At 41.4% G+C, this 11,197-nt stretch overlaps 1 pseudogene; it reads right to left on the bottom strand.

Annotated features, from left to right (window-relative positions):
• Positions 1 to 217: 217 nt before the first annotated feature.
• On the bottom strand, positions 218 to 7,035 carry LOC147460638 (uncharacterized; annotated as a pseudogene).
• Positions 7,036 to 11,197: the final 4,162 nt, after the last annotated feature.

Genomic DNA, 11,197 nt, shown 5'->3' with positions numbered 1-11,197 from the left:
TGCAAAATAAAGATACAAAACTGACAAGCGTGAATTGATGAAAGTAAATCAATGACAATTGTACACATCATAGGCAAAATCACTTGATTGTTAAACTTTGCAAATGTAATAGTTACAACACCATTGTTATTATTGAAAAAATATACATGGTTTTCAAAAAGACGTATAAAAGTCGTCTCATGATACATAAGCTATGACAAAAAGAAACTAATGCTATCTAGCTACGACTAGATTGATGTCGTCTAATCAGACATCTCATCGCGTCCAAGCGGCGTATCTGTCGGATTCTGCAAAAAAAAACAATAAGACAGCTTTTTATAAGTATAAATATATAGCAACGTTTATAAAACAATACAACAAATAGAAAAGAGTAAACCCTAATACTAACCATGCCGCCGCAAGAACTCAGAATGTCCATCAGGGAGTTTAAGCCCTTCCTGCCTGCGTACTCGCGCTCGTACGGTGTGGGATCACGTCCTATCATCGACCACTGTCAAAACATACAAAGAATCCATTATGTTAGAATTTAAAAACCCATAAACCCTAAACTATCAAACATAAACAGCAATGCAAAAACACTTACAAAATCGGCCTCAAATGATGCCCACCCGCTGCTCCCCAAGTGGTGTGAGCTCCCTGCCTCTACTCGCACTCTGGCTGCCTCCTTTTGTTGCTTCCACTTGTCGGGATTCTCGTGCGCTGCTTTCTTCGCATTCTTCCAATCTTCTTTGGCCAGTCAATCTGGTCTGTTCCACCCATGCTTGATTGCTTTTTTCACTTCGGAACGCTTGTGCTTGCAGTATTCGCGCATTCGAACCTTCATCACGTCTTCATTGAAGCACTCATCCCGTGTTGGAACGGGAAACTCGTCATGAAGAATGATGATGACTCTGTCTCTTAAATCATTCAGTACTTCACTACAGCTGTTTAGTATGTAGTGTCTAAACACCTGAGAGCAAAGACTGCGCATGCGTGAAATCACCTTCTTGCCTTCATCATCCAAGATGATGCCACCGCTGAAGTCGATGGAGTAAGGCAAGCCCTCTCGCCACTGACGCGTGAACCTGGGTGTCCCGACAGGGGTCTCTAACGGCGTGTCGACGGGGTTACAGATGTCAGGTGTCTCCACTGGATTCTAAGCCCCGAAGCAAGGAGTGTCCACTGGAGTGTCTCCTGGAGGAGTAGCTAGTGGTGTGTGGCTGCTAAGAACGACAGTCAGCCACACAAAACTTGGTGTTGATGGCGATGCCGTGGCTGGTGTCGAGGCGGGCAAAGAAGGGGAGGGTAAAGAGCCTCGTCGAACACGAAGCGGTGTGGAAGCATCGGTAGCGACATCTCCACAACAACCGCCACCGCCACCACTAGAGCGTCGACGCTTAGACGAGTGTGAAGATCGTCTCGTCGACACCAAAGCTTCAGAGCGTGATGAATGCTCTAAAACAGAGGGAGATGCGGATGGAGTAGGAACGTGCGATGGTGCACCAGAGCGATGACGCTCCACGTACCACTATCTCTGCTGGGGTGATAAAGAAGAAAGAAACTCCTCATCATCCATACCTGCATTAAACACACGAACATTTAAAACATGGACAAGTAGATATATAGATAGAGAGAGAGAGAGAGAGAGAGGAGGAGGTGCTCGTCTTTTCTGCTTGTGAGAACATACCTAGAGAATATGTACCTGGAGTGGACACAAAGACCATTAAATACAATGACGCAATGATGCATATAAATACAATGACGCAATGACGCGTTCTTCTTCTATTCAACTTGAGTGATGGAAGAGGCAAGTCGATAACTCAAAATTTTCAATTGAAAGAGAGAGAGAGAGAGAGAGAGAGAGAGAGAGAGAGAGAGAGAGAGAGAGAGAGAGAGAGAGAGCGCACACAATCAAATCTTGCAGTCGAAAAACCAGGTGGTGGAGCTGCATGTGGCCATGGATTTCCCAGGATGTGAGTGCAAAATCAAAAGAGCGTTATACAACATGGAAGGTACTTAGAGAGCTAGAGTTTTTACAAAATGGAGCAAAATTGTTCAAAATAGAGAATTGTACAAGAATCCGAACTATCTCTTTCTTTTTTGACGTAGAACTTGAAGGTGCTTGTAGCTTTGGAATGTTCAAAGGCTAGCAGCAATAGAACGTGTTCTTCTTCTATTCAACTTGAGTGATGGAAGAGGCAAGTCGATAACTTAGAATTTTTAATCGAAAGAGAGAGAGAGAGAGAGAGAGAGAGAGAGAGAGAGAGAGAGAGAGAGAGAGAGAGAGCACAATCAAATCGTGCAGCCGAAAAACCAGGTGGTGGAGCTGCATGTGGCCATGGATTGCCCAGGATGTGAGTGCAAAATCAAAAGAGCGTTATACAACATGGAAGGTACTTAGAGAGCCAGAGTTTTTACAAAACGGAGCAAAATTTTTCAAATACAATATTTATGGCTTTAAGAGATCTCTCTCTCATCCTCGCATAGATCAGTATAACTTCCTATATCTATATAGAGCTCTCCGTTTAAACAGATGTTTCATTTTATAGATCCTCTGCATGCACCCCATAGAGAGTAGCAGCTTGATGTTCGTCTGGCACCACCTCAACGGCTTCTGACTGAGCATCTTCTCCGATCTTCTCCATTGATGCCGCTGCGATTGGCACATGGTAGCCTTCATACGTCCGTGCACTACGAGGGGCTACCTCTATGACGTACCACCAGTTTGATGCAAACTTTGTAGGATGAAATATCACCTGCCAGAGCCACATAACTTACACGAGAGCTTCCAAGCACATAAATTCTAAAATGGGATGTTAACTATTTACATATACTTACTTGTTCACAATGCTCGGGTAGTACAAAAGTGTCTCTTGGGTCAGTCCATTTCTTAGTTGAATCCACCTCAGAAAAACCAGACTCTCCTCTACGCACAGTACCGTTGTGACCCTCCATGATTATCTTGAACCATTGCACGTCGAACAAGTCGACAAAAAATCCTCTATAATCGATCCTCAAAATCTCTTATAGCGTGCTGAAGTAAGTGAGTTTCACCACAACAGGATCTGCATCAGAGGACCATCGTCTACTAGACTGTTCAAATTTTGCCATGATTCCACAATCTTGAGTAAAACTCTTTTTGTCGATCCGTTCCACCCTAAAATGTCAACCTTTACACCATGCTGTTGTGTATGACTTATACTACAACGAACAAAGATTATGAGTTGCCGTTCAAACATCTAGAAAGTCACTAGTCGTACATTGCAAACTTACCTTGGTCGGGTAACCCCGAGAGTATTCCCACTCTTCCTCAATCACTTCTTCACCGCACTGTTGTGCGCTTTTCAATTGGTTGTGCAACCATCTTAAGCTCATGAATGTTGGTAGGCTCTCCAGACCCGTCGGATAGTACATCGATGGTCGTCTTCCCCGTCTCCACTGGATTCGTGCCCTTTGTCGCTCTTGCTTTGCATCCTCATATTGTGAAATCCACTTTTGTATCACTGGATTGTGAAGCATGCAAAATCGGTTGATTTTAGCCTCTAGATCTTCCGTCATCTTCTTCTCAACACCGAGATTGCACATGAAAATCCCAAATATGCGCTCATCATCTATGGTTCGCCATAGCGTATCCCAGGCTTTATCAAATCCGTCTAGCTACTCTCCAATGTACACTAGGGACTCTGAGACTAGCCAACCTTCTGCCATGCTACCCTCCGGACGTGCCTTTTGACGCACATATCCCTTGAGCGTTTTCATGAAACGTTCTAAAAAGAACATCCATCTGGAATGTACTATGCCAGTTATTTCCACCTCATCAACTATGTGAACAAAAAGATGCACCTGAATGGTTAGTATGGTAGTAGAAAAATGTTCTCAACCATGCACACAACCTCCGCAGCGTTTAGTTTGGCGAATGGTATGGAGTCTACATCGATCTCCTTCTGTGAGATCCATTGCACCAACTTCGCAAGTTTGTAGATTGTATTACGGACGTCAAGAGGCAAACATCCCTCAATGGCAAACGGTAAAATAAACTACAAAACACGTGCAGCAATGATATTAAAGTCCACACACGAATTTGTTACATAATTCCCACGATGATATATTCCACTATGAACATACCTGACACATTTTATGCCAGTCGTGTGACTTAAAATCGGTAAGCTTTCCTTCTGTAGTAAAACACGTTCGGAGCGAGTGCATTACGCCAGTGGGGGTCCGCAAAGATCGAATGGTCTCTTTTACTTTGCTTTCTTGGGATCCTTTGAAAATCCATGGTGCTTTAAGGAGTTTTATCAATCCATCGGACGCTGTTTGCGGCCAATATTGCTCCATACGATCCACATTTCAAAGGTCAATCATGGCTCCCAAAGTATCTTTCTTGCCGGTCAGATGGTCCCATAGTAGATTACCCACATTCTTGAATATGTGCATTGGATTAAGAAAGTGATTGATCATGAGTCGGGGCCAATATGGTAACTCCTACCATAGAGATAGTCTCTTCATCCCTGGGGGCAATCTGTCATCACACATCTCCTTCTGCTCTAACCATCCTTGTGCAGACATACTCGGTGGCCCTCTTCCCAAAAATCCGTCGTGTAACACATGATTCTCTGGAAGATACGCTTGATGACCTTTGTAGATTTGCTTCTTCAATGAGGGTGCCCTACATGCATTCAGTCTAGGTCCACATGTGACACATGCTCTGTATCCGCTTGCTTGAAGCCCTGCATGTATACACATGATAATAGATCAGCTTGAGAAAAACCAAGATTTATAGTGTTTGAGTGAGGAGTGTAAATAGATCACCTGAGCATTCTGTTAGTCCGGGATAGTCATGCATGGTCCACATTAGAATGCCTCTGATCAAAGCATTCCGTCGACCTATGTGTCGGCTCATATCCACCACTTCTATGCCAATCCAAAATTGTTGTAGCTCTTCCAATAGTGGATGAAGATACACATCCATATTCTTCACTTTATAACTCCCCGACACAATCAAGCTTAGCCATAGGTGCCCCTTCTTCGTAGTCAACCACGGGGGAATGTTGTAGTTGACGATGACAACGGGCCATACACTGTAAGATGTTTATCTTTGTCCAAATGGATTTACGCCATCCATAGCCAGGCCTAAGCGCAAATTTCGAGCTTCCCTGGCAAAATCCGACCATGTTCCATCTATATGTTTCCAGGATGCGCAATCTACAGGAATCCGTAGCACACCATCCGAATATTTATTCTCCTCATTCCATGATGCTAGGGCGGCCATGGACTTACATTCGAAGAAATGCTTGATGCGAGAAAGCAAAGAAAAATGTCGCAAAACCTTTTGCGGAATTTTTGTTCCGTGGAGATCTACTCGATATCTCTCGGAATCACATTTCGGACACTTCTCTATGTCTATGTATTCCCCTCTGAAAAGAATGCAGTCATTAGGACAAGCGTGGATCTAATTGTAATCAATCCCCAAGTTTTGCAAAATCTTTCTTGCTTCCTCTCGAAATCTGGCATCACATTATTAGTTGGTAGTATGTGCTCTTTGAGCAATCTACACAACATAAAAATACGGTACAATTGTGTAAAAATCTATCAGATCATTATACATTTAGAGTTTTATTAAAGTAAACTAATTGTAATAGATCACCTGAAAAGCGTTGTGACGCTAGTGTCACTCCATCCAAACTTTGCCTGCACGTTGAGAAGAACCAGGAGCGCTTTCAATCTAGACACACGTGCTCCATTATACAATGGTGTATCGGCTTCACTTTTCATATCATCATAGATAAGCCTTTCTGAATCCATGATCGTCTCGATCATTTCATCAATCTCGGGCTCAAACATTGCCTCGTTGGGAATGTGGTCTGCATGATCATCCCCCGAGCTATCAGAGGCTACAACTTGTGGCCTCACATATGCTGCTTGACCAAAGCGCCTGCGAACACGTCTATTGGGTTGCAAGATTGCTGCCTGTTCGCCAACGTCAGAGTCCAACGAGTTATAATTGGCAACAACTCGATCTATAATAGATGGATCGAACTCGCCAAATTCATGAACGTGCTGCAAAGAAACGCGTCTTGTCCGTCGCACAACATGCTTGCATTGACTACAAGGACATAAGATCCTCGTTGAGAGATAGGTTTTTCAGTTGGACGGACCCACATCCTCGTCACTTCATAATGAGGGTAAAAATCTTATAACATGGACAACAAATTTAATCTTCTATTGGCATTCTTCATCTTTTATCTCTCTCTCTCTCTCTCTCTCTCTCTCTTTCTCTCTCTCTCTCTCTCTCTCTCTCTCTCTCTCTCTCTCTCTCTCTCTCTCTCCCTCTCTTTGTTCACACTGTAAACTACCTCACATTCTCTAGTTATGTCCAATCCCCGCACACCTCGGTCTAGAGGTGCACGGAGATCAGAACCACCAGGTTATAATCTCTTCTTTATTGGTCAATGCTTATATTTGTGGGTACAAAATCTACACACCCACATCTACATGATAGTGCATGTAGTGGACAAAATCCCTTTGCCTCTTCTTTAGCTGTAGCATTTCATAGCATCTTAACATCTTTTCACAGTAGATCTTTTCACTGTTCGTCTAACTCTAATTTTTTTACCATAATCTCGAAGGTAGACTCTAATATAAAAACTCAATCCAAAATCTTATCTTAAATCTAACTTAATTGAACATCTGGTGATTCGCTCCATTGAAGGGTAAAAGACATACCAATGGGGCTACTAGCTGTGTAGATGTGAATGGGCCTCACATATAAAAATACTTCAATGCAAGAGTTTAATACTCTCACCTCTCCACCCCGTTGATCCATGATACAGGTGATGGGACAAAATCCTCCTCAAAGCTGGTCCAGCCGCCACTCCCCAGGTGATGGGATAATCACGTCTTGATGCAAACTCTTGCTGCGTCACTTTACTGCCAACCCCTATCTGGATTGGTCATCCTCTCCTCCCTGATACCCCTCCACTCCTCTCTTTCATGCCAGTCAGGTCTGGCATCTGTGCATCTGACCTCCGATGCTTCATGTAGTCGAGCATGCATCTCCTCATCCAAGCATTGTCTCTGGTATCAGGGAGGAGAGGACGACCAATCCAGACAGGTGGTAGCAGTAAAGTGACGCAGCAAGAGTTTGCATCAAGACGGGATTATCCCCGATGCAGCATTGCAATAAGATAATCCTTAGAGTCTTTATCCTGATCCCTCCAAGAGACCATGAAAGACTACAGTGTGTCAAAAAACCTATTTACACAACTGTTGTATGCGGCCCATCACTTGCTTCCCCTCAGGGATCATAATGGTCTCATCGGACATACGATTGATGAAGTAGGCATATCACTTTGGCATGTCCCTCCCATGAACTATAGAAACCCTGTCCGATGAATGCTCATCATCCAGGCCTCTAGGTGACCCCGACGCAGTTTTCTGGTCACTCCTAAGCATCTCCGACGCAGTGGCTAGGACATCGACCACTCTCAAACACGTAGGCAGTATAATCCTTCGGTGTACTCAAAATAAACCTAAATCTAATCTAATCTAACTTAAATAAACCTAAATATAATCTAATCTAACTTAAATAAACCTAAATATAATCTAATGTAAATCTAAATCTAACCTTATCTTAAACGATAAAAAGAGGAAAATGGTATAACCTTTCTATCACCCAAGTGTGGTAGATTGGTTATGCCATTTCCCTCTTCAATAACAGGTAAATAACGTAAATAAACCTAAATCTAATCTAATATAACGTAAATCTAGATCTAACGTAAATAAACCTAAATAAACATAAATCTAATCTTATATAACGTAAATCTAAATCTAACGTAAATAAACCTAAATATAATCAAATGTAAATCTAACTAAAAATAAACCTAAATTTAATCTAACGTAAGTACATCTAACCTAATCTTTAACATCTTTTGGGATAGTTTCCTACGACATTAAAACTCTCTTCTTCTCGTGGGTGTGTGTGGGTGTGTGTGCACGCCAATAAAAGGAGAAAATGGTATAACTTTTCTATCACCCAAGTGTGATAGATTGGTTATGCCATTTCCCTCATGAATAACAGGTCTTGAGTTCAACTCCTCGTCGACTAGATCTTTAAGGTCTCTTGGGATAGTTTTCTACGATGTTAAGACTCTCTTCTTCTTCTTGTTCTTCTCTCTCTCTCTCTCTCTCTCTCTTTGTTTTATATCTTTCTCTTTCTTTCTCTCTCTCTCTCTCTCTCTCTCTTTTCCTCTCTCAATGTGTGTGTGCATTCTTTGTTTATGCATGTGTGTGTGCGTTTTTGGTTTATGCATGCTCTCTCTCTCTCTCTCTCTCTCTCTCTCTCTCTCTCTCTCTCTCTCTCTCTCTCTCTTCCTCTCTCAATGTGTGTGCATTCTTTGTTTATGCGTGTGTGTGTGCGTTTTTTGTTTATGCATGTGCTCTCTCTCTCTCTCTCTCTCTCTCTCTCTCTCTCTCTCTCTCTCTCTCAAAAACACAATGTGTGTGTGTGTGTGTGTGTGTGTGGAGAAGAAAGAGAGAGAGAGGGAGAGCGCGCGTTACCTTTGCTTGCTTGAGGGCGCGCCGAAAACGCAGATCTGAGATCTGAGTTTTTGGACACTCTCGGTTATTTCTTTTACCCCCGACGGCGTCACTATAGGTGTCGCTATGAGCGTCGCTAAGTTACTTATAATTTAGCGACGCTCATAGCGACGCCGTGGTTTTTCACATTTGAGCGTCGCACTACGAGCGTCGCTAATATTAAGTACCTCTTGTAGTGATTGAGGTGTGGAGATTCTTAGGTGCATGTGTGTTCTGTGTCATATGGCTTCCACATTATGCACATGTGGCTGATCCTCTGTACCAATTGTTGAGAAAAAACCACACATTTGAATGGGGAGATGTACATGTAAGAACTATGAAGAAGTTAAAAGAGTTATTGTGGTGTGCACTGACTTTGAGAAAAGTGGATTATGCATGTGGAAGTCTTGTCATTGTGATAGTGGATACAAGTCCTACATGGATTGGATGGGCAATAGGACAAGATGATCATGAGGGACACAAGCATGTGGTAAGATTTGGAGCTAAAGTTCTAAACACTCACCAAAGAAATTATCCGCAGGTGAAGAGGGAATTGTGGGGCATAGTTATGGCTTTGAAAAGCGATAAGGAGTATTTGATTGGAGCATGTGTGATTGTGGAAACGGATTGCATGCCCTTCTTAGAATGACCACAAGCTGTTTAATTCCTAATATTTCTATGCTACGTTGGATTGCATACATCAAGTCCTTGAATCCAAAATTCAAGAATATTGCAGGGAAAAATAATCTAGTTGCAGATATGCTTTTTGGGGTAAGGTATGAAAACAACAAAGAGATGGTGTATGAGATTGATAATGTAGGGACAAATTTCTACACCATATCTCATGCTAAGTGTAACCATGTATGTTGCACAAGATCACTGCAAAGGTTTGAAGAGGATATGTAAAAAGGAGAATGGTTTCTCATAGGTCTGTATTTGAGTACCTTGACAAAGTAGGATGATTGGACCAAATAGGAATTCAAGAGGATACACAAGAAATCGTATGAATATTTCTTACAAGATGGCTATTTGTGGAAGCATCCCAAATAGAGGAATGGGATGCCATTGAGGGTTATTTGTGATAGGGAAACTCAACAAAATCTCATCAAGGAGTTTCATGAAAGTCTATGGCATGAAATTGTGGTGTATGGGCCACTTTTGCCAAGGCCAAAGAGAGGTATGGATGGAAATGCATGTATAAGGATGTAGCTTTGTTTGTGGATTCTTGTGAGACATGCCATATGTACTCAAATGTATGTCATCAAGATGGATTACATCCTACTTATCCATTGTCCATGCATGACAAGTGGGTGGTGGATTGAGTCACAATGCCTTTGGGAATTTGGAAAATGAGATGCTTGCAAGAGAGGACTTGTCCAATCAAGTTGAAGGTCATGCATTAAGAACTAATACTATAGAAGGATTATGCAAGTTCCTCTTGGAAGATGTGATTTGTATATGGATGTTTTGGAAACATAACTACAGATAGGGGTGAGCTAATGCTAATAAAGTAAGGAATTTCTTCAAAAGGTCGGACATTAGACGTTCTATCATATCTACTTATAATCCCCCAATCATCAAGTCCTTGGAAAAGGCTTGTAGAGGCAAAGTTTGTGAATGGTTGTGGGCTGACCATACGACACATAGTTCAATCACAAAAATTACATGCCTTCTCAAATAATGTATGGTAAAAAACCTGTGATGCCTATACAGGATGTTGCTCCCACATGGAACGTGCTACTGATAGCCGTTTTTTCGGCTCTTTGTAATTACCACAGTGAGTTACCTCACCCTACCAAAATCACCCAAACACTGTGGCTATCCCTACCATTTCACTGTACATAGGCGTGCGTGAGTCACGGGACTTTTCCCATATCTTCTTAAAAAACCCTCAATTAGCTAGTCATTAGGCTAGTTGAGCCAAATATATATATATATATATATATATATAAGTATATTATGGCCCATGCGTATGTAAATATTTCTTTATATATAGGGCCTAAATAAAAGATTTTTTCATAATTAATTTGGTATTTATTTAAATATTTCTACCTAGGTGTGTGTTATTTATGCTCTGTACATTGCCTCACCATTACCACAATTTTTTCTTACCATTTTTCATACTCTTTATTCCATATAGAAATATTTTCATGTAAGCTTCTCTTATATTTGGTGTAACTCCACCCCAACAAAAATCCAAAAAAACTAGTTTTATTTATGTGTATATTTTTTCACTATTTTGATTTTTTCCTTCCTACATCTATTTTGTTTTTTTCTAAAAAATTAGAACACCAAAAATATTTATCTTTTTATGGTAGCCTCATAATGAGAGAGATTTCTTTTGACCCCTTTATATTTTTTCCACTTATATTATTTATATTTGACATGTACATATTTTTTAGACCCCTCAATATTTGATTTTCTTAGTTGTACTATTCACTTATATCCTAATCTCAACAATATCTTCAATTATAGACCTACCAAATAAGGTCAAGGGTAGGTGGCATGCATCCATGCACTATGGAGGGCTCACTCTTGGAGGTATTCAAAAGAATCATCCAAAGAAGGATCCCACAAGGACCTTGCAGTGGGAAAAAACGCTCGGTTTTGCTGAATTTTTAAAGTTCACTTGCTCTCCGAA

Source organism: Adiantum capillus-veneris, chromosome 3, assembly GCF_014529385.1.
Source record: "Adiantum capillus-veneris isolate H3 chromosome 3, ASM1452938v2, whole genome shotgun sequence".
NCBI lineage: Eukaryota > Viridiplantae > Streptophyta > Polypodiopsida > Polypodiales > Pteridaceae > Adiantum > Adiantum capillus-veneris.
Note: the sequence above shows the minus strand (reverse complement) of the source record. Positions and strands in the feature narration are given on the sequence as shown.